Raw genomic sequence first — 25,952 nt, 5'->3', positions numbered from 1 at the left:
ATCCAGCTCCTGATGAATTGAGTAATTTTGTCACAGTTTGGCGTTACAATTACTGAGATTACCATCTGAATGTCCACCTGTAATACACGTTTATAAAACTGTCACTGTCAGTTCATTTAAGAAACTCTTACCACCCCCTCCTCCTGGCCCAGGATGACTGGACACATTACCCCTTGTGGGGGTCAGCAGTTAGTTCAGGGGGAAATCTGTATGGGTTTCTGTGAGTTTCCACACTGGGTCTTCATGTGACTGAACAGGGCAGATCTTTGACACATGGGACACAATGTTTCAAGAGTCAGTGCGATGTGGAGAGCAGGATGTGTGCTTCCTTTTCTTTCCTTCCGTGCTGCTGCTGTGCCTCATCAATTAGACAGGGGGGGTGAAAGGCTCATGCAGCTCGATGGGCAAGTTGTCTCCATTCTGACCCATGAGCAGCAAGCTCCTCCCAGTCATTCCAAAGAGTCTCTCTGAAAAGGTAACAACTGCTTCCCACTGCCCAGTGCTTCCAGGAAATGTTTAGAAGAATGAGCGGGGAAATCTCTGAGAAAAGGCAGAACGGTAAAGTTCCAAAAGGATTATAAACAGTTTACAGAGAGGGATTCATTGGAGAAGTGGGCAACAAGTTAGCAAATGGAGCATAATTTGGGAAATTGTGAAGTTGCTCATTTTGGAGGAGATAATAAAAGAACAGAGTGCTATGTAAATGGTGGAAACTGTCGAAAGCTGCACCACAAAGGGACCAGGGGTAATTGCGTAGGAAACACAGTTACAACAGGGAATCAGGATGGGGAATGGAACGTTGTTTCTTATTACAAGGAGTTTTCAGTGTAAGTGTTTGGAGTATATACCTGAGAGTAACTTTACAAAGTGCGAGTGAGACCACATCTGGAGTAATGACAGAAGTTTTGGTCCCTTTATTTAAGGGAATACATAATTTCATCCGAGGCATTTCAGAAAAGATTAACTGGGATGATCCCTGGCTTGTAGGGATTATCTTTTAAGAAAAGGCTGAAAATGTTGGGACTCTACTCACTGGATTTGGGAAGAATGAGAGGTGATCTCATTGTAACATGCAGGATTCTTAAGGAGTTTGACAGGGTAAATACTGAGAGGATGTTTCCCATCATGAGGGATCTGGAATCAGATACTCGGATAGTCACGGAATCAAGGGTTCTGTTTTAGATTCGTCAAGTTTAAGGCAACATCAACACGGGTCAGGGGTTTCAGTAGCAATGGAGCTGGGGTGAAGGGGGGGGGGGAAGCAACGTTTTAGAGATTGGAATTCCTGGTGTTTGTGATTGTGTAGATACCTGATCAGAAGGTCACCTTGGGGTTACAGATATGAGAGCAATATTGTGAAGAGTGTAGTTCTGCCTCAGACAGTTCCCAGGGAGAGGGAGGGGCTCAGCAGTAAGGGAAAGGAATTTGTAATAGCAACTGAAGGCAATGGGTTTAACCATTTCAATGTTCCGTTGCAGGAAATTGCAGCCAATCGCGTAGTGGGAGTGTGATGAGCAGTTTGATAACTGAGTAATGGAGAGGGATGATGGGGAGGGAGAGCTAGGCATTGTCAGTGTACATGTGAACCCTCAGACGGTGCTTTTGGACGATGTCACCTCCTGACAGTATGTGGGTGAGAAACAGGAGGGACCAAGAATCGATCCTTGAGGGACACCACATACAAGGAATTTAGAAAGGAATGGGAGAGTGGGGATGGAGTAGGTTTTTCCAACAACGGTGAGGTCAAAATATTACTTCGTAGCAGAATGGGAGAGAAGGACATAACCAGAAAAGACAGACAGACAGAACAAGGAACAATACCTGTGATTTGGTGAGGGGAGGGAGGTGGGGGTGATGTGGAGGAAGAGCCCAACTCCAAAAACACACTTTCTTCATTGGTGACATCACCCAACTCCACCCTAGTCTCAGCTCATTTACTGAATGCAGGGATGGACGAGTATTTATCTCCAGACTTAATTATCCAAACACTCTTGGCCAGCCTCCCACATTCAACTTACATGTAATCTCAAGAGTATCTTAAACCCTCCTGCCCAAGTGCTCACTTGTACCAAAACTAGTTGATCCATCGAAAGGCTCCTATTTACAGGCAACAATTTAAAATTCTCACCCTGTGAACATCCCTGTCTCCCTGCACCACACACCCTGCAAGACCTTGACAACTCATTTGTGTTTATTCATTGCTTCACCTGTCTGGCTGTTTCTACTGTTGCCAAGGCAACACTGTCTGGAATTCCCACCTGAACCCTCTCAGACCTGCTTTCCTCTTTTAAGGTGTTCTCGAAAACCTGCTCATTTGGCAATGCTTTTGATCACTTGACCTAGTATCTCAATCTGTGGCCTTATGCCAGAATTTTTCAATAGTATTTCTGTGAAATTATAAACATGATTAAAAAAAACAAACTGTTGCTGATTTGCACATACATTGTCAACTCTTCAATATTGCTGAGTGTATAATCTATAACAGCACTTACCCAACCACATTGTGGGAGCACCTTCACCACATGAACTGCAGCTGGACAGGGAAATCAAACATCACCCTCTCCACAGGCAATGGGGCTTTGGCACTGATCACTGGGATCTGTGGAGGGAGAAACACAGTTGCTATTTCAGGGAGTGCAAAATGCATTATAAGGAGGGAAAATGGGGCAGAATTTGGGATTTTCAAATTTGTGATTCACAATGTGCACTAAGTTCTGTAAAACCTCTCATGCCATACCATGAAAATTTCCTTCTCTTTCTGGTCTATGTCTTTCCTTTCCCCTGCCCTGCACCTTCACACATTTCCAATGCCTTGGCCACAACAACACTGTGCTGTCAGTGAAGTTTATCACGTGGTTGAGTATTGTCCCGCCCCTCATTCACTCCGATTGGTTGAAGGACCAACTGGCACATCCTGGTCCTCCAGCCCCGTCCCCCCACTCTTATTGGTCCTGCGCTGACATCAATAATCCGAGGCCCATTGTGGGCTGGAGCATGCTCAGTGCTTCCTGCTTTTGCTGCTGTTCATCAGATATAAGAGAGAGAGAGGGCTCATCCCTGTTTCTCCTGATGTCAGACAATAACAACAACTACCTGCATTGTATGTAGCCTTTCACATTGAGAAATCTCCTAAAATGCTTCCCGGATGATGGAAACGTTGATTAAAGAGAACGATTTTTAGATACATCTTTAAGGCGGACAGAGGGGGTGAGGGAGGATATTCCAAAGGTTTGTGTCCTCAGCAGCTCCAATCGTGCAGTGATATAGGTGGGCAACAGCTTACAATGGAGACAGTTAGTGGCTAACCACAGGTTAACAACCTCATGTCGTAGCCACCTCATGTCACAGCCTGTCATTACACACTACCTATGGTTAGCCACTAATAGTCTCCATTAACAGCTAGTCACCCTCCCCCAGTCAGATCGTTATCCACTCCTTTATCCAACCGCTCTTCTCACTCTATCCCCACCTTTACTCCTTTTATCTTGCCCCCATCCCCCCACACTATCTTCTGCACATAAACGGACTTTTTTTTCTCAGTAACATCTGTTCTGTGGAAGGGACACCGGATCTGAAACGTTAACTCTGATTTCTCGTCACAGATGCTGCCAGACCTGCTGAGCTTCTCCAGACCCTCCTGGTTGTTGTTTCTGATTTACAGCATCTGCAGTTCTTTTGGTTTTAATTTACCGGGAGTTTGTAATTCAGGTCCAACAGCCTCTGTCCCAGTCCCTGCTGTCTCTCCCACCCCCACCCAGTGACACTGCACCTGCACAGCTCATGGACAGGTGTCGTCTTGCTGGCCACACCCCTCATTCACTCCCATTGGCTGCAGGACCACACAGATTGTCCTCCCATTGGTCTGGAGCTGCCGTTAATCAAGCCGGCGCCGATTGAGAGGTGAGCTCCTCCCTCTCTCTGCCTGGGATGAGCTTCATCATTCACAGTGAATGGGGCAGTATCACAGAGCACAGGGGCTGGGGGCTATTCAGCCCATTGGAGCTGTCCTCTCTCCCTCTGTAGATGGTGCAAATCTGTCCCAACTACCCCCAAATCTTTCCTTAAAAAGTAAAATTCCAAGTCTGTTTCAAAATACCTGCTGAATCTGTGTCGTTCAGACTGTTCCAGATGCTCAGAACTTACTGAGTAAAATAGTGTTCACATTTTCACCTTGTATTATTTGCCAATTACTTGAAAGTAGTTACTAAAAATTGTGACAGGGTTAACAATTCCTCTCTCTCTTTGCAAATTCAAGACCTTGGAACAAAATCGGCACCAGGTCAAAATCACTGCTTCACCTTCTCAGCTCCAAGGATAATTATCTGTGCTTCAGCTAGCTCTGCACAAAAGAGAGGAATGCATCTTAATTTATTAAGATCAAAGAAACAGACCTCCGGTCCAATTCGTCTGTGCCAACAAGGAATCCTAAACTAATGAATTCCCATTTACCATCTATTGGCCTGTATCCATCAAAACCCTTCCTATTCATGTACCCAATTGGAAGCCTTTAAATGTTGTGATTTTATCAGCCTCCACTACTTCATCTGGTAGCCCCTCCCATACACACACCACACTCAGCTTGAAAATGTTGCCAGTTCGATCCCTTTTAAATCTTTGCCCTCTCAACTTAAACCCATGTGCTCTAGTTTTGGACCCACCTAACCTGAGGAAAAAGGATGCCAGCTGCTCACCTTATCCACGCGCCTCGTGATTTTATAAATCTCAATGAAGTCACCTCTCAGTCTTTGACTCTCCAGAGAAAATAGCCCCAGCCTATTCAGCCCCTCCCTGTAGCCCAAATCCTCCAATCCTGGTAACGTTTTTGTAAATCTTGTCCAAACCTTTTCAAATTTCACAACATCCTTCCCAGAACAGGGAAATTCAAACTGAAAACAGAATTCCAGAAGTGGCTTAATCAACGTCCTGTCCAGCCACAATATGATGTCCCAGCTTCTGTATTCAATGCATTGACCATTAACGGAGAGCGTTAATGGAGTCCCATTTGCCAGCGGTTCACCCTTATCCCTCTAAAACCTCCCTCTTCAAGTACCCAGTCAGACGCCTTTTAAATGCTGCAATTGTACTAGCCTCCACCCCTTCCTCTGGCAGCTCATTCCATACTTGCAATGCCCTCAACATGAACACGATGCCCCTTAAATCCCCTTTAAATCTTTTCCCTCTCACCTTAAGCCTGTACCCTCTCGTTCTGGAGCCACCGAACTTGGGAAAAAGTCCCTGACTGCTCACCTTATCCATGCCCTTCATGACTTTATAAGATCACCTCTCAGCCTCCAAATCTCCAGGGAAAATAGTCCCAGCCTATTCAGCCTTTCCCAATAGCTCAAATCGTCCAACCCCAGGAAAGTCCTTGCAAATGTTTTCTGAACCCTTTCAAGTTTCTCAACATTATTCCAAGAACAGGGAGATTGGAACTGACAACAGAATTCCAGAAGGGCCTTCATCAGTGCCCTGTCCAGCCACAATATGACATCACAACAGCTGAATTCAATGCATTGACCAATAACGGGGAGCGTACCAAATGCTGCATTCACTCCCCTGCCTACCTGTGACTCTACTTTCAGGGAACTATGAACCTGCACTCCAAGGTCCCATTGTTCAGCAATGTTCCCCAGGACTTTACCATTAAGTGCATAAGTCCTGCCCTGATTTGCCTTTCCAAAATATAACAGCTCACATTTATCTAATTTGAACTCAGTCTGCAATTCCTTGCTCCAATGGCCCATCTGATCAAGATCCTGTTGTATTCTGAACTAACCTTCTTCACTGTCCACTACACCTCCAATTTTGGTGTCTTCTGTAAACCTACTGACCATATCTCATATATTCACATCCAAGTCATTTATTTAAGGGCCCAATATCCATCCCTGCAGCACACTGCTGCTCACAGGCCTCCAGTCCGCAAAGCAACCCTCAATCATCATCCTCTGTCTCCTACATTCAAGGTAGTTTTGTAATGGCTTGCTCTCCCTGCATTCCATGTGATCTATCCCTGCTACCCAGTCTGCTTTGTGGAACCTTGTTGAATGTCCATATAAACAACATTCACCGCCTGGCTTAATCAATTTTCTTTGTCACTTCAAAACACTCACTCAAGTTAGTGAAACACAATTGTGCATGTACAAAGCCACAGTGACTCTCCCTGATCATTCCTTACCTTTCCAAATAGATGGATATCCTGTCCATTCGAACAACTTGCCTGCCTGACTTCAGGCTCACTGTTCTCTTGTTCCATGGCCCCTCCTTACCACCTTTTTTAAAATAATGGCACCTCACCTGTCACTATCAACGATACAAATACCTCAGGAGAGGCCCAACAATCACTTCCCTAGATTTCCAGAAAGTTCCAGGATACACCTGATCAGGTTCCAGGGCTTTATCCACCTTGATGTGATTTAAGACATCCAGTCCCACCTCCCCTGTAACATGGACACTTTTCAAGTTATCACTGTTTATTTCTCCAAACTCTCGAGCTTCCATATACTTCTCCAGTAAAAATGACGTGAAATATTTGCATATATTTCACACCCTCTGTGATTCCATAGACAGCCTTGTTGACCTTTAAGCGGTCCTATTCTCTGGTCCAGTTAATCTTTTGTCTGTGATATATTTGTTTAATCTCTTTGGATTCTATTCCAGGACATCCCAGAAAGGCCTACTTCAAGGACCGTAACTTTCCTCCGACTTGATCAACAATGCCCTCCAACACATACCCTCCACTTCCCGCACCTCCACCTTTACCCCACCCCTCCAGCCACAATAAAGAATACAGCCCTGCGGTCTTCATCTTCCACCCCACTAATCTCCAGATACAGCGCATTAACCTCTTATTTCTGCTACCTAAAGTCAGACCCCACCATAGACATATTTCCCTCCCCACCGCTATCTGCGTTCCACAGAGACCATTCCCTCTGCACCTCCCTTGTTAGGTCCACACCCTCCCACCAACACATGCTCCACACCTTTGACCTTCCCTTACCGCCACGGGAAATGTAAAACGTTCAGCCACACCTCACTGAGCTCTGTCCAGGACCTCAAAACGATCTTTTCACATCAGGCAGAGATTTGCCTGCACATCCCAAAACCTCATATACTGCATCTGGACACTATGGGAAATTTAACATGGTTCATCCAACTAACCTACACATCTTTGGACTGTAGGAGTAAATTTGAATATCCGAAGGAAACCCTCACAAACACTGGGGAGAACGTGCCAACTCCAACACAGACAGTTGCCTGAGGCTGGTATCAAACCCAGGTCTCTGTTGCTGAGGAAGCAGCGCTAACCACTGAGCCACAATACTGTGGGATCTTTGGTGCTGATGTGCTGCCCCACTGATAACTCAGTCACTCACCCTGCCTCATTTCCTAAGAGGCAGTGATGATGGAGTGAAATTATCACTAGACAGTTAATCCAGAGACCCAGATAACGTTCTGGGGACCTGGATTTGAATCCCATCACGGCAGATTTTGGAAAGTGAATTCAATAAATATCTGGAAAAAATAATCTAGTGCCGACAAGGAATCCATTGTCAATTGTTGAAAAAACCCGTGTGGTTCACTCATGACCTTTAGGGAAGGAAAATGCCATCCTTACCTGGTCTGGTCTGCATGGGACTCCAGACCTATAGCAACGTGGTTGATTCTTAACTGCCCTCTGGGTAAACGCAGCAATAAATGCTGGCCGAGCCAGTGACAGCCTCATCCTGTGAATGAATAAAGGAAACAGGTCAGGTTTTGTTCCTTCTCTAGTAGGTACATCCTACAAACTCAATCAGAAATGTTCTCGTACACACTGAACAAATACATTTCCATCCAAGCCCTTAACACTACAGCACTCCGAGGCCATGTTGGTAAAGTTAAAACCCCTTATCATTGCAACTATATTTTTTACAGATAACTGAGGTCTGCCGGTAAAATTGTGTCTCAATTCCCCGCTGACTATTGGGAGAGAGTCTATAATACAATCCCAGTAAGATGGTCATCCCTTTCTTATTTCTCAGTACCACCCAAATAACTTGCCTGGATGTACTCCCAGGAATATCCTCCCGAAGCCCAGCCATAATGTTATCCCTAATCAAAAACACCTCTCCCCCTGCTCTGTTGTCCCCTTGCTATAGCATCTATACCCTGGAACATTAAGCTGCTAGTCCTATCCATCCCTGAGTGCTGCCTCTGTAATTGCTGTAATATCCCAGTGCCATGTTCAAAACCATACCCTGAGCCCACCTGCCTGACCTGTCAGGTCTCTTGCACTGAAATAAATGCAGTGTAACTGGTCCGTCCCACCTCATTCTGTAGCTTGCTCTTGCCTGCCTTGACAGTCTGATCTGATGAACAGTACCAGCCTCAGACTCACCTCTTTTCTCACTATCTCTTTAGGATGACCCCGACTCCCTCACTGGTTTAATTCCTCCCGAGTGGCACTAGCAGATCTCCCTGCTCCTCAGGACCCCATGCTTTCCCCTTCCTATGTCATTGGTACCAATGTACAATGTCCTCCCACTGGTTATTTTCCCCTTTGAGAATGTTCTGCTCCCTCTGAGAGATATCCTTGACACTGGCACCAGGGCAGCACCACCCCATTCTGATCTCTCACTGTCAGCTGCAGAAACGGCAGACTGTGCCCCTGACGAGAGAGTCCCCTATCACCATCGATCGTGTGGAACTGGATACACCTCACATTATGTTAGAAGCCAGTCTCAGTACCAGTAACTTGGCTGTCAGTGCTACTTTCCCCTGAAAGTCTATTACCACCTACATTTTCCAAAACAGTACACTTGTCTGAGATGGGGATAGCCACAGGAGACTCCTGCAGTACCTACCTACCCCTCCTAGCTTTTCTGGAGGTAACCCACATACCTGACTGTATCTGCAGTATCCTGAGACTGCCGCCTATCACACTCCCCGGCTCCTGTCAATTCCTAACTGCCTTTAATCACTCCTCCACCAATCCATGTGATCCAATAGGATTTGCAATCACACTTCTTGCAGACAAATCATCAGGTTCATTGAAACTCTCCCTAATCTTCCGCACCCGACAGGAACAGTAGGCCACTCTACAACAGGCCATCTCTCCGCCTTAACAACCTACAGACCAAGACAAAGGCACAGTCTTACTGCTCGAAAAATACTGCCTGAGAATAACTTATTGCTTACGTTTTATATCTTAAACATTTAATCAAGAGACCGTAAGACATTAAAAAGAAATCCTCACCTGACTCATGATTGTAGATTTAATAAAATAAAACTGACTAAGATTGATGTTTGAAGAGACTGAAACTCACTGAGCTGATCCCTGGCTCTGAGTACTTCCAAGGGTGAGGTCTCTCTGAGGGCAGCTGTGAAATGTCACTGTTTCTCTTCTCTGCCCACTCCATTTCCAGAGAGGTTTTTAACTTCACAGCAAGTCAGCTCAGAGAGGTCACTGCTTGGTTTTATTCACTGGAGGGTGCCTTTGCTGCCCAGACCAGTATTTATTGGCCACCTTTACTTGTCTTGGAGAAAGTGGTGGTTAACCGCCTCCCTGAAATGCTGCAGTCCATGTACACCACAGTGATGTTTGGACAACAATCCCCCTCTGGCCCCACAACCCTCCCTGTCTCTGTAATCCCCCTCCGGCTTCACCACCTCTCCCTGTCTCTGTAATCCCCCTCTGGCTTCACCACCCTCCCTGTCTCTGTAATCCCCCTCCAGCTTCAGAAATTACATGTCCGTGGCATAAGATTTTTATTTGGATTCGTTTTTGTTTAATAAACCACCTCCCCCCTCCACAAAAAAGTGACATATTTCACCCCCAAACAAATTTCTGTTGATTGACCTTTTGGAGAGGCCGACACATGGACACCGCAGTATTTTATCTCACATTGTACACGTAGAATGATGGAACTTGCTTTTAAATATTGCTAAAAAAGGAAGGCAATGGCTTAATGGTATTCCTGCCAGATGATTGAAATGTACAGTGTTCCGAGGATTAGGGTTAGAATCCCAACATGGCTGATGGCAGCATCGGAATCCAATACAATCTAGAATGAAAAGGCGAATGATGACCATGAAACTATTGTCAATTGTTAGAAAACCCAACTGGTTCACTCATGTCCTGTCGGGAAGGAAACTGTCATCCTCACCTGGTCTGGCCTACATGTGACTCCAGACCCACAGCAATGTGGTTAACTCTCAACTGCCCTCAGGAAAAATACATTAAAAACTGTTAACAAATACCCCGCAGGTATCACTTAAAAACTGGCTGTTCCCAATGGGACCATGTGAATTTCTGAACGGCCTGAACTAAAACGGAGTTTCAGCTTCACCTTCTCCCCGTCTCCCCTCACTCTGTTTACACCCAACTCCAGAACACTCTCATTGAGCCAAGCAGCCCTCACAGTGCAGCCCTGTCATTTTCATTGCCTGCTCACACCTACACTGCCCTCAGCCTCCTGTACTGTTCCAGTGTATCTCAATGGGAGCTCAGGGACAGCATCTCATCTTTCAGTTCAGCCCTTTGTAACCCCAGAGTCAACATGGACCTCAGCAGTTTCTGAATGAACAGACAGTTGTCAGAAGCTGGAACATCCCACCTGAAAAGGTACTGGAATTTGAGTCTAAAAGGAGTTTTAATGGGAAGTTTGCAGGTAATTGAAAATATGAAGTTTACAGGTTAACATCATGAAGTGGGTGATTGGGTCTAAATCTGAGAGTTCTTACAAAGAGACGAGGTGTAATTTGGATAAATCTGTGCTCCCTCTCAGGCCAATATCTCCTTCCTCAGCTGCAGGGCCCAGAACAGAGCACACACCCAAAGGGTGATCCAAACACGAATTTGTACATCTTTCTGCTTAACAAAAATATTGGAGATATTTTCCCACAAACAGAACTGACAAACCTTTCTCCTTCCACAGTTAAATGCCAATGATATTCAGATCCTGATGACTCCATTGACTGTAAAAACTTACTTTTGAGATCCCAACCTCAATTATTCTGATTTAATATCCTATGAAATAAATTGACAAAACAAAACAGAATATAAAGACATACCTTTCTCTTGGTTTGTGCTTGATGTGTAAATGCCTCTCCCCCTCCCCCATCCTAGGAATGGGACATGTCCATGCCCCTCACTGTACCTTGCCCCCAATAAAGATGGCGGCCATATCCCAGGACCTATCACCGCCTGAGGGCCGCAGCCATTTTCCCATCTGCTGCAAACGCGGGATTAAGAGTTTCTAATTCAGACTAACGACCCGTACAGAGTGTAATTAAAACTTCCCAGTCTGAAGTGACTCATTACCTCTGTCTCTGAGGCCACTCTCCCCGTCCCTGTTTGCCTCTCCCACATTCACCAACGGCCGAGTCACGTGACACTGCACAGGCGGAGTTACTGGTGACGTGTCATCCCACTGGCCACGCCCCTCATTCACTCCCATTGTTTGGATGACCAGCTGGTTCCACTTGGTCCACCAGTCCCACCCCCTTTTCCTATTGGTCCGAAGCTGCCATCAATCAGCTGGACCCCATTGTGAGGTCAGTGGTGGGATCCTCCCCCTGCCTGAATCAAACCCGGAAGGTGGATGGATGGTGTCAATCAGGAACAACAAGCAGGAGGTGCTGGGAAAGCTCAGCAGGTCTGGCAGCATCTGGGAACAGGAATCTGTCCAGTGGCCCTTCCTCAGGACCGATGGGAGCTGGGAACATTAGAGTGGAAACAGTGTGGAAACAGGCCATTCGGCCCAAAAGTCCACAGCGTCCCTCCGAATGGTATCCCACCCAGACCCATTCCCCTACCCTATTACTGTATATTCCTCCTGACTAATGCACCTAACCTACACATCCCTGAGCATTATGGGAAATTTAGCTTGGCCAATTCAACTAACCTGCAGATCTTTGTACTGCAGGAGATAGGGGTTAAAGAGTAAATAATAGGCAGGGACAGGACCCAAAGAGAGACCGGAACATTTGGAAAGACAAAGGAGTGGATTACGATCTGGCTGGGAGGGTGCATAGCTGTTAATGGAGGGGACAGGAACCTGTGTCTGGCAGCATCTCAGTGGAGGTGGCGGAAATGGCGACTGATGATCGACGTTCTGCTGCAAAAACAGACCCCGAGCTTCCAGCTGCCTGTCACTATAACACACCTGGCCAACACCTCTGTCTCATGCTTACTGCAGTGTTCCAGTGAAGCCAGAACATACCAAAATACCAAATATTTCAAGGACTGCAATTTCCCCTCCCATGTGGTCAATACCATCCAATGTATCTCCTCCACTTCCTGCACCTCTGCCTTTGAAACCCACACCTCCAACTGCAACAAGGATAGAACACCCCGCAAGCTCCCCCCACCCACCCCAAGTCCTTACCTTCCACCCAGATACAACACATCAGCTTCTGCCATTCCACCAGCTACAATCAGACCGCACCACCAGATTCTGAAGGGGTTTGACAGAATAAATACTGATGTGTCTGAGGGTAAATACTGAGGGGGGAGTCTGAAACCAGATTCTGAGCCAGTCACAGAATCAAGGGTTCTGTTTCGGATTCATCACGTTTAAGGCAACACAGACACGGGTAAGGGGTTTCAGTAGCAATGGAGCTGGAGTGAGGAGGGGACAAACAACGTTTAAGAGATTGGAATTCCTGGTGTTTGGGATTGTGTAAACGTCTAATCAGAAGGTCAGCTTCGCGTCAGAAACAACTGCAATATTGTGAAGAGTGAACTGCAATATTGTGAAGAGTGTAGTTCTGCTGTATAGTTCTCAGTGAGAGGGAGGGGCTCAGCAGTAAGGGAAAGGAATTGGTCAGGCAACGGGTTTAACCATGACAATGTTTCATTGGAGGAAACTGCACCTAATCGAGTAGTGGGAATGTGGTTAGCAGCTTGATAACTGAGTAACAGTGGAGTAATGGAGAGGGATGACGGGGAGGGAGAGCTGGGCATTGTCAGTGTACATGTGAAACCCAACATGGTGCTTTTGCACAATGTCACCTCCTGTCAGTATGTAGAGGAGATACAAGAGGGGCCAAGGATAGATCCATGAGGGACACCAAATGCAAGGAATTCAGAAAGGAAAGGGAGAGTGGAGATGGAGCAGGATTTTTCAACAATCATGAGGTCAAATATTAGTTTTTCACAGAATGGGAGAGAAGGACATAACCAGAAAAGACAGAACAAGGAACAATATCTGTGAATCGGTGACGGAGACTGATGAGGAGGGGGAGAAAAGAGAGTTGGAAACTCTATGGTTTACTGAGATGAGGGTAAAAGGGTCAAGATGAGCTCTGATAAGGCTTGACCGGGATTGGAGAAAGTTTGGACAAAATCCGGGAACACCACGTGAGGCAGTTTGACTCAGTGGGAGGGAGGGAAGCAGCAGATCGGATTGTCTCAGTCTTAGTGACAGAGAAACTCCATGTGCTCCAAACTCTTGTTGTTGGAGAGAAGGATGGAGGAGACAGGATGATGGACAGTGTTTCACAAAGAAACAAAACCTGGGTAAGTGATATTTAAAGTGAGTGAACAAACCTAATGTATTTAACTTTTACCCAAAATATTAAAACCAATGACAGAAATCCTGGTTCGAATCCCAACTTGGCAGATGGTGGAATCTGAATTCAAGAAAAAATAACTGGAATTAGGAATCTCCTAATCTCCATGGAACCATTGTCAATGGTGGAAAAATATCCTGCCAACCCGACAGTGGCCCAGCCAGCTACTCACTGTATTAATCACTGCAAAGTCTCAACAAAGGAATGAAACTGGATGGACCACTCAGCATCTGACAAGGCACCAGAAAATACAACCACAGAATCAGCCCTCTCGATGGTGCAACGTCCTCCAGACTAACATCTGGAGTTTGGTGTCAAAATGTGCAGAGCTGTCTCACAGACCAATCAAGGAACAGCCTGACATACTCATACTCATGGAATCAACTCTTACAGACAATGTTGAAAATGTGTTGCTGGAAAAGCGCAGCAGGTCAGACAGCATCAAAGGAGCAGGAGAATCGACGTTTCGGGCATGAGCCCTTCTTCAGGAGCCCTTTTACAGACAATGACCAGATACCACCATCACCATCCCTAGATATCGAGAGTGTGGTGATGGAAAAGCACAACAGGTCAGGCAGCATCCGAGGAGCAGGAGAATCGACGTTTCGAGCCTAAGCCCTTCATCAGCCTGACCTGCTGTGCTTTTCCAGCACCACACTCTCGACTCTGATCTCCAGCATCTGCAGTCTTCACTTTCTCCTGAAATCTCTGGATATGTCCTGTCCCACCAGCAGGACAGACCAGGCAGAGGTGGTGGCACAGACAGGGAGGATTTGCCCTCTGAGTACTCAGCATTGACTCCGGACACCAGGAAGTCTCATGGCTCCTGCTGATTACCACGCTCCGTCCTCCCTTGGCTGATGAATCACTTCTCCTTCATGTTGAACAACATTTGGAGGAAGCACTGAGGAAGTAAAATGGTGTCAAACGTACTCTGGGTACAGGATTTCAATGTCCACAATCGAGACTAGCTCTGCAACAGAATTACTGACTGAGCTGGTCAGGTCCTAAAGGATATAGCTGCTCAACTGAGTCTGCAGCAGGTGGTGAGGGAACCAACAACAGGGAAAAACATACTTGATCTCATTGTTATGAACTGACCAGCTACAGATACATCTGTCCATGACAGTATCGGTACGAGCGACCATTGCACATTCTTTTTGGAGACACAAGTCTTGGCTTAAAGTTGAGAAAAACTTCCATTGTGTTGAGTGACACTATCACCGTTCTAAATGGGACAGACTTTGATGAGATGTAGGAACGTAAATTGGATCTCTCTGAGGCACTGTGGGACATCAACAACAGCAGAAGTGTACTCCAGCACAATCTGTAATCTCATGGGTTTGTAAATCCTGCTCTCACCCATCACAAAGGACAGGAAAGGAGGGCATGCCCAGAGCAGCACCAGGCATAACTAAAAATGAAGGGCCAACCTAGTGAAGCTACCAAACAGAACCATCTGCATATCAAACAGCATCAGCACCAAGCAACAGAGTTAAGTGATCCCACAACCAATGGATCAGATCAGAGCTCTGCAGTACTGCCACACCCAGTTGTAAACGGTGATGGACAATAAAACAACTCACTGCAGGAAGCATCACAGATATCCCCACCCTTACTGATGGAGGGGCCTCACACATCCATGCACCAGATAAGTCAACAGCATTTGCAGCCAGAAGTGGGATGCTCCATCCCAGCCTTCTCCAGTGGTTTCCAACATCACAGATGTGAGTTTTAAGCCAGTTTCATTCAGTTTGAATAACATCAAGAAGTGGTTAAGTAGTGCAAAGGCTACGGGCCCTGCCAATATCCTGGCAATAATACTAGTGGCTTGTGCTCCAGAACTTGCCACCCGCCAAGCCAAGTACCGCTCCAGCACTGGCATCTACTGACATTGTGGAACATTGCCCAGGCATGTTCAACAGAAAACACAGGGCAATCCAACCAAGCCAATTTCCCTCCGTCAGTCCACACTCGATCAGCAGTAAAGTGATGGAAGATGTCACCAACAGGGCTACCAAGCAGCAGCTGCTCAGCAACAGCCAGCTGAGTGACACTCATTTCAGGCTCCACCATGGCCACTCAGCTCCCGATTGTGTTACCGCCTGATTCACAACCTGACAACCAGCTGAATCCCAGAGGTGTGGTGAGGTGAGGGGGACAAGACCACTATTTCGAGCTGATTCTAACATTGTATTAGCTCATATACTCTCATCCACCTTGTGTTATCTCCAGACTTCCTTATACAAACACACTCCTGGCAAACTTCCCACATTCAACCTCCCTGTTATCTCAAGAAAAACTAAATCTCTGCCCAAGTACTTCCTCGTACCAAAACTTGTTGATCCATCAAAAGGCTGCTATTCATAATCAACAACATAGAGCCACAGAGATGTACAGCATGGAAACAGACCTTTCGACCCAACCTGTCCATGCCGAACAGATATCCCAACCCAATCTAGTCTCACCTGCCAGCATCCGGCCCACATCCCTCAATTTAAAATTCTCACCCTTGATATAATTCCTGGTTGTGACCATCCCTAGCTCGCTGTATCACACACCCTTTGAGAACTCGACAACCCATTCTGTTCGAGACTCCCAATGATCTGTTAATTCATTACCTCACCTGTGTGGCTGCTTTTACAGTTGCCAAAGCAACAAGGTCTGAAATTCACAGCCAAAACCTCACAGGTCTGCTTTCCTCCTTTAAGACATTCCTCAAAACCTACTTCTCTGGCCTTGTCTAAAGTTTCCAATAATATTTTTGTGAAATTATAAGCATGATAATAAAACTACAAACTGTTCCTGATTTGGACATTATCTTCAAATCATCACTGTTGCTGTAATGAATAATCTGTAATGTCTCTTACCCAACCACATTGTGGGAGCACCTTCACCACACAAACTGCAGCTGTACAAGAAAGTCAAACATCACCCTCTCCCCAGGCAACAGGGCTTTGGCATTAATCACTGGGATCTGTGGAAGGAGAAACACAGTTGATGTTTCAGGGAGTGCAAAACGGATTACAGGGAACGAAAATGACGCAGAATTTATAGTCAGAAACGGAAGGAAAATACACTTGCTCATCGGAAAAAAAGAATTCTTGACTGTCAAAAATTTTCCAGAAAAAAAATTAATAAGCAGCACACGGTCAGGGGCTGGGCGGCAGTGAAAAATTAACGTATAAAAATGTCTGTAAAAGTAATAGTAAAATACACCCATTGTTCGAGACTGAGGAAGCTAGACATTAACAAAGTGGTCATGAGGGAGCCCAGAGATGAAGCAGAACAGTATAAGCTGTTACGATCCCACAGTCATAGAGATGTATAGCGCCGACACAGACTCTTCGGTCTAACTCATCCATGACAACCAGGTATCCGAACCTAATCTATTCCCATTTGCCAGCACTTGGCCCATATCCCTGTAAACGCTTACTCATCATATCATGTGTCTATTTAGACGCCTTTAACAAGTTCTATCTGTACTAGCCTCCACCACTTCCTCTGGCAGCTCATTCCACCCACTGCATGAAAGAGTTGTCCTTTAGCCCCCTTTGAAATTTTATCCGTTCATCCTAAAGCAATGCCTCTACTTCTGGACACCATCACTCCAAGGAAAACACCTTGTTCATTTACTCCATTCATGCCCCTCTTGATAGTATAAACCTCCATAACATCACAGCTCAGCCTATTGCACTCCAGGAAAAACAGCCCAGCCTCCAACCTCAAATCCTCCAACACTAACAACATTCTTGGAAGTCTTTTTTGAAACCTTTCAAGTTTCACAGCACCCTTCTGATAGGAGGCAGGCCAGAACTGCACACAATATTCCAAACGTGGCCTAACGAATGCCCTGTACAGCAACATGACCTCCCACATCCTGTACTCAATGCTCGAACCAATAAAGGAATATAAACTGAACACCTTCTTCACCATCCTATCTGCCTGCAACTTGACTTGCAAGAAACCATGAACCTGCAGTCCAAGGTCTCTTTGTTCCGCAAACGTCTCCAGGGCCTGGCCATTCAGTGTATAAGTCCTGCACTGATTTGCTTTTCCAAAATGCAGCACCTCACATTTATCTAAATTAAACCCCATCTGATCAATATCTCATTGTAATCTGAGGTAACCTTCTTCATTATCCACAATACCTCCAATTTTGTATGACCTGCAAACTCATTTACGATACCAAATCATTTAAATGAATGACAAAACAAATCCAGAAATAAACATCCATTTCTCTGAGTTTGAATGTGCTCTGTAAATCCTGCCCAATGACTCTGTACCACAGAAAGGCTGCACATGCGCCTGGCTGCACCTTGCCCCCTACAAAGCTGGCAGTTCCGCATGTATCCAGTGAATTCTTGCCCCGAATAAAGATGGTGACGCGTACACATACCTGCAGCCACACTGAGGCAATTCCCCATTTACTGAAAACACGAGACTGGGACGTTACAAAATGTGTGTTTTCCGATGCGCACATTGTGTTTGTAAAACCTCTCCACTCACACAGAACCTCTCTCACCTCCTGCGGTTCCACAGACAGCCTTGATTTTTGCGGGTACCTATTCTCTGCCTGGTTACTCGTTTGTCCTTAGTGTGTTTGTACAATCACTTTGGATTCTCCTTAAACCTATTTCCGAAAGCTATCTCATATCCCCTTTTTGCCCTCCTGGTTTACCTCGAGTATACTCCTACTGCCCCTATACTCCTCTAGGGATTCTCACAAACACAGCTCTCTGTCCCTGCCAAATGCCTCCTTCATTTTCCTGACCAGGCCCTCAATTTCTTTCGACAGGCAGCATTCCCTACACCTACCAGCCTTGGCCTTAACAGGAACATACTGTCTATATACTCTCATTCTGGCAGGCCTGTGGAGGCAATAGCAGATGAGGACAGAGAAACAATCATTCCCAGTAAAGAGGCAATGTTGGGAAAGATAACAGCCTCAAGGTAGCTGGGTCTCCTGGCCCTGATGGAATGCATTCGAGGGACTAAAGGAGATGGGGTGGGGGGGGGGAGGGGGGGGCGGAAGTATAACAAATAAACTCGTGATAATTCACTAAAATTTGTTGGATTCTGGGATGGTTTTGACAGACTGGAAGCTGCAAATTGGTGCCACTATTTTTCAAAAAGGACCTGTTAGCTTAACTTCTGCAGTGGAGAAAATGCTTGAATCTCTCAAGGAAGTAGTGGTGAGATATCTGGGTAGAAATTGTCTCATTTCGCAGACACAGCATGGATTCATGAAAGGCAGGTCATGTTTAATGGATTTACTGGAATTATTTGAGGATACAATGAGCGCGTTGGACAAGGGGGAACCGGTGGATGTGGTGTACCTGGATTTCCAGAAGGTATTCGATACGTTGCCACACAAAAGGCTGCTGTATAAGGTAAAGATGCACAGCATTATGGGTAATTATCATTGATACAGGGATCGGTTCACCAACATAATAAATAATGGGGATAAATGGGTGTTTGGATTAGTGTTGACACTACAACTGTTTGCAATTTACACAAATGTTTTGGAATTGAGGACCAAGTGTACGGTGTCAGAGTTCACATTTGATACAAAGATGAGTAAAGCAATGTCTGCAGAGTCCACTGTCAGTCTGCACAGGGATACAGATCAATTAAGTGAGTGGGTAAGGATCTGGCAAATGGAGTTCAATGTTGGGATATGTGAGGTCATCCATTTGGGTCGGACTAACAGCAAACTGGATGATGAAATGGTGAAAACATGCAGCAGGCTGCTGTGCAGAGGGAGCTGGGTGTCCTTGTGCATGAATCACAGGAAGCTGGTTTGCAGGTACAGCAGGTAATTAAGGCAGTGAAGGGAATATTGTCCTTCATTGCCAGAGGGATGGTTATGCTGCAGCTGTACAGGGGGCTGGGGAGGCCACACCTGGAGTACTGTGTACAGGTTTGATCCCCTTACATTAGCAAGGATGTACTGGCACTAGAGGGAGTGCAGAGGAGGGTCACTAGTTTGAGTTGGGAGTTGAGAGGGTTGGTGTATGTGGAGAGATTGAGAAAACATGTTCTATACTCATTGTAATTTAGAAGAATGGGACGTTGGATAGGAAACAAATAAAATTATGAGGGGAGGAGATAAGACAGAAGCAGGGAGGCTATTTCCACTGGGGACAGGTCCAACTCCAGAGCCTCAAAATAAGGGGGAGCAGATTTAGGACTGAGATCAGGAGGAGCTTCTTCAGCTAAAGGGTTGTGAATCTGTGGCGTTCCCTGCTGACTGCAGCATTTGAATGCCTTTCAGGCAAAATGTAGATTTGTGAACAGGAAAGGAATTAAGGGTTATGGTGGGAGATCGGGAAAGTGGAGCTGAGGCCATGAAAAGATCAGCCCTGATCTTATTGAATGGTAGAGCAGGCTGGAGGGGCCAGGTGAAAGTTCTTGCCTCGTGCCATCAAAATCAGCCTTTGTCCAATTCAGAACCTTAACATGTAGATCTGGTCTATTATTTTCTGTAACTATTTTAAAACTAGTAGAATTATCAGAGAATCCCAACAGTGTGGAAGCAGGTCATTCAGCCCATCACACTGATACTGATCCTGAGAGCCTCCTCACCTCCCCCAGTAACATTGCATTTCCCAGGGCCACCCAACCTACACATGCCTGAACATTACGGACAATTCAGCCTGGACAATCCACCCAACCTGCACATCCCTGAACACTGTGGACAATTCAGCCTGGATAATCCAACCTATCCTGCACATCTTTGGACTGTGGGAGGAAACCAGAGAACCCAGACAAAATCCATGCAGAATACCCCAATAAGGTGGTCATCCCTTTCTTATTTCCCAGTTCCAACGAAATAACTTCAATGGGCGTACTCCCAGCAATATCTTCCCTAAGCAAAAACATAATGCTATCCTGAATCAAAAATGCTACTCCCCCTCCTCTCTTGTCCCCCTTTCTATTCTTCCTATAGCATCTATACCCTGGAACATTAAGCTGCCAGTCCTATCCATCCCTGAGTGATACCTCTGTAGTTGCTATAATATCCCAGTGCCATGTTCAAAACCATACCCTGAGCTCATCTGCCTTCCCTGTCAGGCCTCTTCTATTGAAGTAAATGCAGTGCAACTGCTCAGTCCGACTTCATTCTGTGCCTTGCCCTTGCCTGCCTTGACTATTTGGCTTCTGACCTGTACCAGTCTCAGACATACTCTTTCCTCACTATCTTATTGGGTTTACACCCACTCCCTCACTGGTTTAATGCCTCCCGAGTATCACTAATATCTCCCTGTCTGGATGTTAACACCTTCCAATTCAGGTACAATCCATCCTTCTTATGCAGGTCAACTCTACTCCAGAGGAGATCACAATGATCCAAAAAAATGTGAATCCTTTTCCCCTGCACCAGCTCCTTAGCCACTCATCCAGCATCTCCTCCTCCTCTGTAATATGGACATTTTTCAAGATGTCACCATTTATTTCCCCACATTCTATATCTCCCATGTACTTCTTCACAGTAAACACTGATGCAAAACACTGGTTTCCTATCTCGCCCATCGCCTGCAGCTCCACACAATGGCTGTCTTGCTGATCTTGGAGGGTCTCTATTTTCTCCCTAGTTAGCCTTTTTTTCTTCATGTATTTATAGAAGCCCTTCGGATTATTCTTAAACCTATTCACCAAAGCTATCTCACGTCCCTTTTTTGCCTCCTGATCTCCCTCTTAATTATACCCCTACTGCCTTTATACTCAATTTTTTTGGATTGGAATAAATGCAAAATATAACAACCTGACAAAACAGACGAGGGCAGGACTTACTCTCAATAAAAGTAGGGCCTTGAGTAGTGATATGGGAACAGAGAGATCGAGGGCTTCACGTCTTTGAAGTTTGTGTTACATGTAGACAGGGTGGTTAATAAGGTGCTAAGCACACTTACCTTGATTGTTCAGACCTTGGAGTACAGGAGTTGGGACGTTATGTTGAGGATGTACAAGATGTTGGGGAGGCCTCTTCTGGAATACTCTGTCCAGTTCTGGTTGTGCTGTTATAGGAAGGAGATTATTAAATTGGAGCAGGTTCAGAAGAGATTTACCAGCATGTTGCCATGAATGGAGGGATTGTGTTCTAAGGAGAGGCTGGATAGGCTGGGAATTTTTTCACTGGCGTGCACGAGGTTGAGGCGTGAGCTTATTAGAGGTTTATAAAATTAGAAAGAGTGTAGACAGGGTGAATAGCCGGGGGAGGGGGGATTCAAAACTTGGGTGCATTCATTTTGAGAAGAAATGAGAAAGATTTGAGAAAATACATGAAGGTTTTAATAAAAAAGATACACGTGTGGAATGAACTTCCAGAGGAAGTGGTAGCTGTGAATACAATTACAATATTGAAAAGACATTCAGATAAGTACATAAATAGGAAATATTTGGATGGATGTGGACCAAGCGGAGGCAGGTACAATTAGTTCAGTTTGGAATTATGGTCGGCATGGACTGGTTGGACCACAGGGCCTGTTTCCTTGCTGTATAACATTATGACTCTAATCCTCACGATCCCTAAATTCCTCCATCCTCAACTCGCCTGATCAATGTCACCTAAACCATCCTCACAACTCTTCCTTATTTATATAATTCCTCACTAGCCACAGAACGCTCCCTATCTCACGTCCTCCAGTTTCTCAAATCTCTGCGATATGTGCCTTTCTTTAGTTCCAACCTTGAGGATGCCCTCATTCACTCCGATTGGTTGGAGGACAAACTCGTACGACCTGGTCCTCCAGTACTGCCCTCTGGCCCTATTGGCCTGCGCTGACATCACTCACCTCACAATGGGCCCCGGATGATTGGTGGGATCCTCCCTCTCTCTGCTCTGGGATGAGCTTCATCATTCACAGTGAATGGGACAGTATCACAGAGCACAGGGGCTGGGGGCTATTCAGCCCATTGGGGCTGTACTCTCTCCCTCTGGAGATGCTGCAAATCTGTCCCAATTCCCTTCCCATTTGCCCATAGCACCCCAAATCTTCCCTTAAAAAGTAAAATTCCAAATCTGTTTATGAATAATTGCTGAGTCTGTCCAGCTGCCGTTCAGACTATTCCAGATGCTCAGAACTTACTGAAGAACATAATGTTCACATATTCACTTATTATTTGCCAATTACCTGAAAATAGTTACTAAAATTGTGACATTGTTAACAATTCCCCTCTCTCTGAAAATTAAATATCTTAGAAACAAATTTGCCGCTGATCAAAATCACTGCTTAACCTTCTCAGCTCCAAGAACAATTATCTGTGCTTCTGCTAGCTCTCCACAAAAGAGGAACACATCTTATTTTCATTTATTAGTGTCATAGAGATGTACAGCACAGAAACAGACCTTTGGTCCAATTTGTCCATGCCAACTAGGAATCCTCAACAACTGGAGCCCCATTTGCCAGCGATTGGTCCGTATCACTTGAAACCCTTCCTGTCCATGTACCCAATCAGATGCCTTTCAAATGTTGTAATTGTATCAGCCTCCACTACTTCATCTGGCAGCTCATTCCACACACACACCACTCACAGCTTGAAAACTTTGCCCCTTAGATCCGTTTTAAATCTTTGCCCTCTCAACTTAAGCCCATGCGATTGTTTTGAACCCACCTAACTGGGGGGAAAAGACCCTGGCTGTTCACCGTATCCATGCCCCTCATGATTTTATAAATCCCCATGAAGTCACCTCTCAGTCTTTGACTCTCCAGGGAAATTAACCCTGGCCTATTCAGCCTCTCCCTGTAGCCCAAATCCTCCAATCCTAGCAAAGTCTTTGTAAATCTTGTCTGAACTCTTTCAAGATTCACAACATCCTTCCCAGAACAGGGGATTTCGAACTTAAAACATAATTCCTGAAATGGCTTAATCAATGTCCTGTCCAGCCACAATTTGACATCCCAGCTTCTGTACTCAATGCATTGACCAATCAATATAAGCATACCAAACCCCACCTTCACTAGCCTGCCTATCTATGACTCTACTTACAAGAAACAATGAACCTGCACTCCATGGTCTCTATGTTCAGCAACATTCCCAAGGACTTTACCATTAAGTGTATAAGTCCTGCCCTGATTTGCCTTTCCAAAATCCAACAGCTTACATTTGTCTAAATTGAACCCAGTCTGCCATTCCTCGCCCCAATGGCCCATCTGGTCAAGATCCTGTTGTATTCTGAACTAACCTTCTTCACTGTCCACTACACCTCCAATTTTGGTGTCTTCTGTAAACCTACTGACCATATCTCATATTCACATCCAAGTCAAATATTTAAGGACCCAATATCCATTCCTGCAACACGCTGCTGCTCACAGGCCTCCAGTCCACAAATCAACCCTCTGCACCACCCTCTGCCTCCTACCTTCAAGCCAGTTTTGTATCAAAATGGCTAGTTCTCTCAACATTTCATGTTATCTAACCTTGCCAACCAGTCTGCTTTGTGGAACATCGTTCAGTGTCCATATAGACAACATTCACAATCTGCCTTCATCAATCATCTTTGTCACATCTTCAAAAAAAAACTCAATCAAGTTAGAGAGAGAATTTCCCACACACAAAGCCATGCTATCTATCCCTAACCATTCCTCGTCTTTCCAAATACATGTAAATCCTGTCCCTCAGAATCCATTCCAACAACTTGCCTGCCACTGACTTCAGGCTCACTGACTTCTTGTTCCCTGGCCTTTCCTTACCACCTTTTTAAATAATGGCACATGTCTTCCAGCACCTCACCTGTCACCAAAGACAATATAAATATCTCAGGGAGGGGCACTGCTATCACATTCCTAGCTTTCCACAAATGTCTGGGATACACCTTAACAGGTCCCAGAGATTTATCCACCTCGATATGATTCAACACATCCAGTACTACCTCCTCTGTAATATGGTCAGGAGGCGGGCAGCAGTGGACAATTCATTTACTGAAAGGTCTGTGAACATAATAGTAAAATACTAAACAGAGCAAAATTACACTCAGAGACTGAGGAAGCTAGATAGTGAACAAGTGGACATCAAGGTGCTCAGAGGCGAATCGGAGCAGTTTTATGATCCCACAGTCAGAGATGTCTAGCACCGAAACAGACTCTTCAGTACAACCCATCTATGCCAACCAAATATTCGAACCTAATCTATTCCCATTTGCCAGCACTTGGCCGGCATCCCTCTGAACCCTTCCTATTCAACTGCCTTTGAAATGTTACAATTTTTGTTGCCCTTTAGGTCCCTGTTGAATTTTCCCCTCTCACCCTTAACCTATATCCTCTAGTTCTGGGCTCCACCACCCCAGGGTAAACACCTTGTCTATTTACGCTATCCAAGCCCCTCACGATTATATAAATCTCTTCAAAATTACACCTCAGCCTATGACACTCCAGGGAAAATGGCCCCAGTCCCTATTATGCCTCTCCCTGCAACTCAAATCCTCCAACCCTGGCAACATCCTTGAAAATCAATTCTCAAACCTTTCAAGTTTCAGTGCCTCCTTCTGATAATAGGGAGACCAGAATTGCACACAATATTCCAAAAGTGGCCTAACCAATGTCCTGTCCAGCTCCTGTACTCAACGCTCTGACCAACAAAGGGAAGCATACCAAATGCCTTCTTCACTGTCTTATCGACCTGTGACTCTACTTTCAAGGAACTGTGAACCTGCATTCCAAGGTCTCTTTGTTCAGCAAGACTCTCCAAGACCTTACAATTCAGTGTGAGTCCTGCTCGGATTTGCTTTTCTAAAATGCAGCACCTCACATTTATCTAAATTAAACCCTATCTGCCACTCCCCAGCCCATTGGCCCATCTGATCAATATCCCATTGTATTCTGAGACAACCTTTATCACTGACCACAATACCAACAATTTTGGTGTCACCAGCAATCTTACTAACGGTACCGCCTCTATTCACATCCAAATCATTTAAACGAATGACGAAACAAATCCAGAGAAAAAATATCCATTTCCCTGGGTGTGAATGTGCTCTGTGTAAATCCTGCCCCATGACTCTCTATCAGGGAGAGCTGCACATACTCCCCTCTGAACTTTGCCCCCTACAAAGATGGCGGCTGCACGTGTCCAGTGAATCGTTGCCCCGAATAAAGATGGCGGCACTGACTCGAGTCAATCGCGAAATGAGGCATTTTCCGGTTTACTGCAAAAACGAGACTGTAAATTTCAAATTTGTCTTTTCCGATGTGCACCAAATGTTCGCAAAACCTCTCAGCCCAGACCGTCACCGTTTCCCTCCCGCTTGCTGCTGTTTATTTCTTTCCTTACCGACAGCTCTCCGCCCGCACAGCCGCGCTGTCCGCGAGGATGATCACGTGGTATAATCAAGTCCCGCCTCTCATTCACTCTGATTGGTCGGAGGGCCAACCGCCTCGCCAGGTCCTCCAGCCCCG

General features: G+C 45.5%; 1 long non-coding RNA gene across 1 annotated transcript; it reads right to left on the bottom strand.

Annotated features, from left to right (window-relative positions):
* LOC132813096 (uncharacterized) lies at positions 1 to 25,952 on the bottom strand. Its single transcript, XR_009643934.1, has 6 exons — positions 25,828 to 25,952; positions 21,471 to 21,575; positions 16,425 to 16,531; positions 7,616 to 7,724; positions 2,493 to 2,599; positions 1 to 77 (listed from the first exon to the last, which is right to left on the bottom strand). It is a non-coding gene; the product is annotated as an uncharacterized LOC132813096 (long non-coding RNA).

This window comes from Hemiscyllium ocellatum, unplaced genomic scaffold (genome assembly GCF_020745735.1).
Source record: "Hemiscyllium ocellatum isolate sHemOce1 unplaced genomic scaffold, sHemOce1.pat.X.cur. scaffold_3230_pat_ctg1, whole genome shotgun sequence".
NCBI lineage: Eukaryota > Metazoa > Chordata > Chondrichthyes > Orectolobiformes > Hemiscylliidae > Hemiscyllium > Hemiscyllium ocellatum.
The sequence above is the reverse complement of the archived record's forward strand: the minus strand, read 5'-3'. Positions and strand labels throughout refer to the sequence as shown.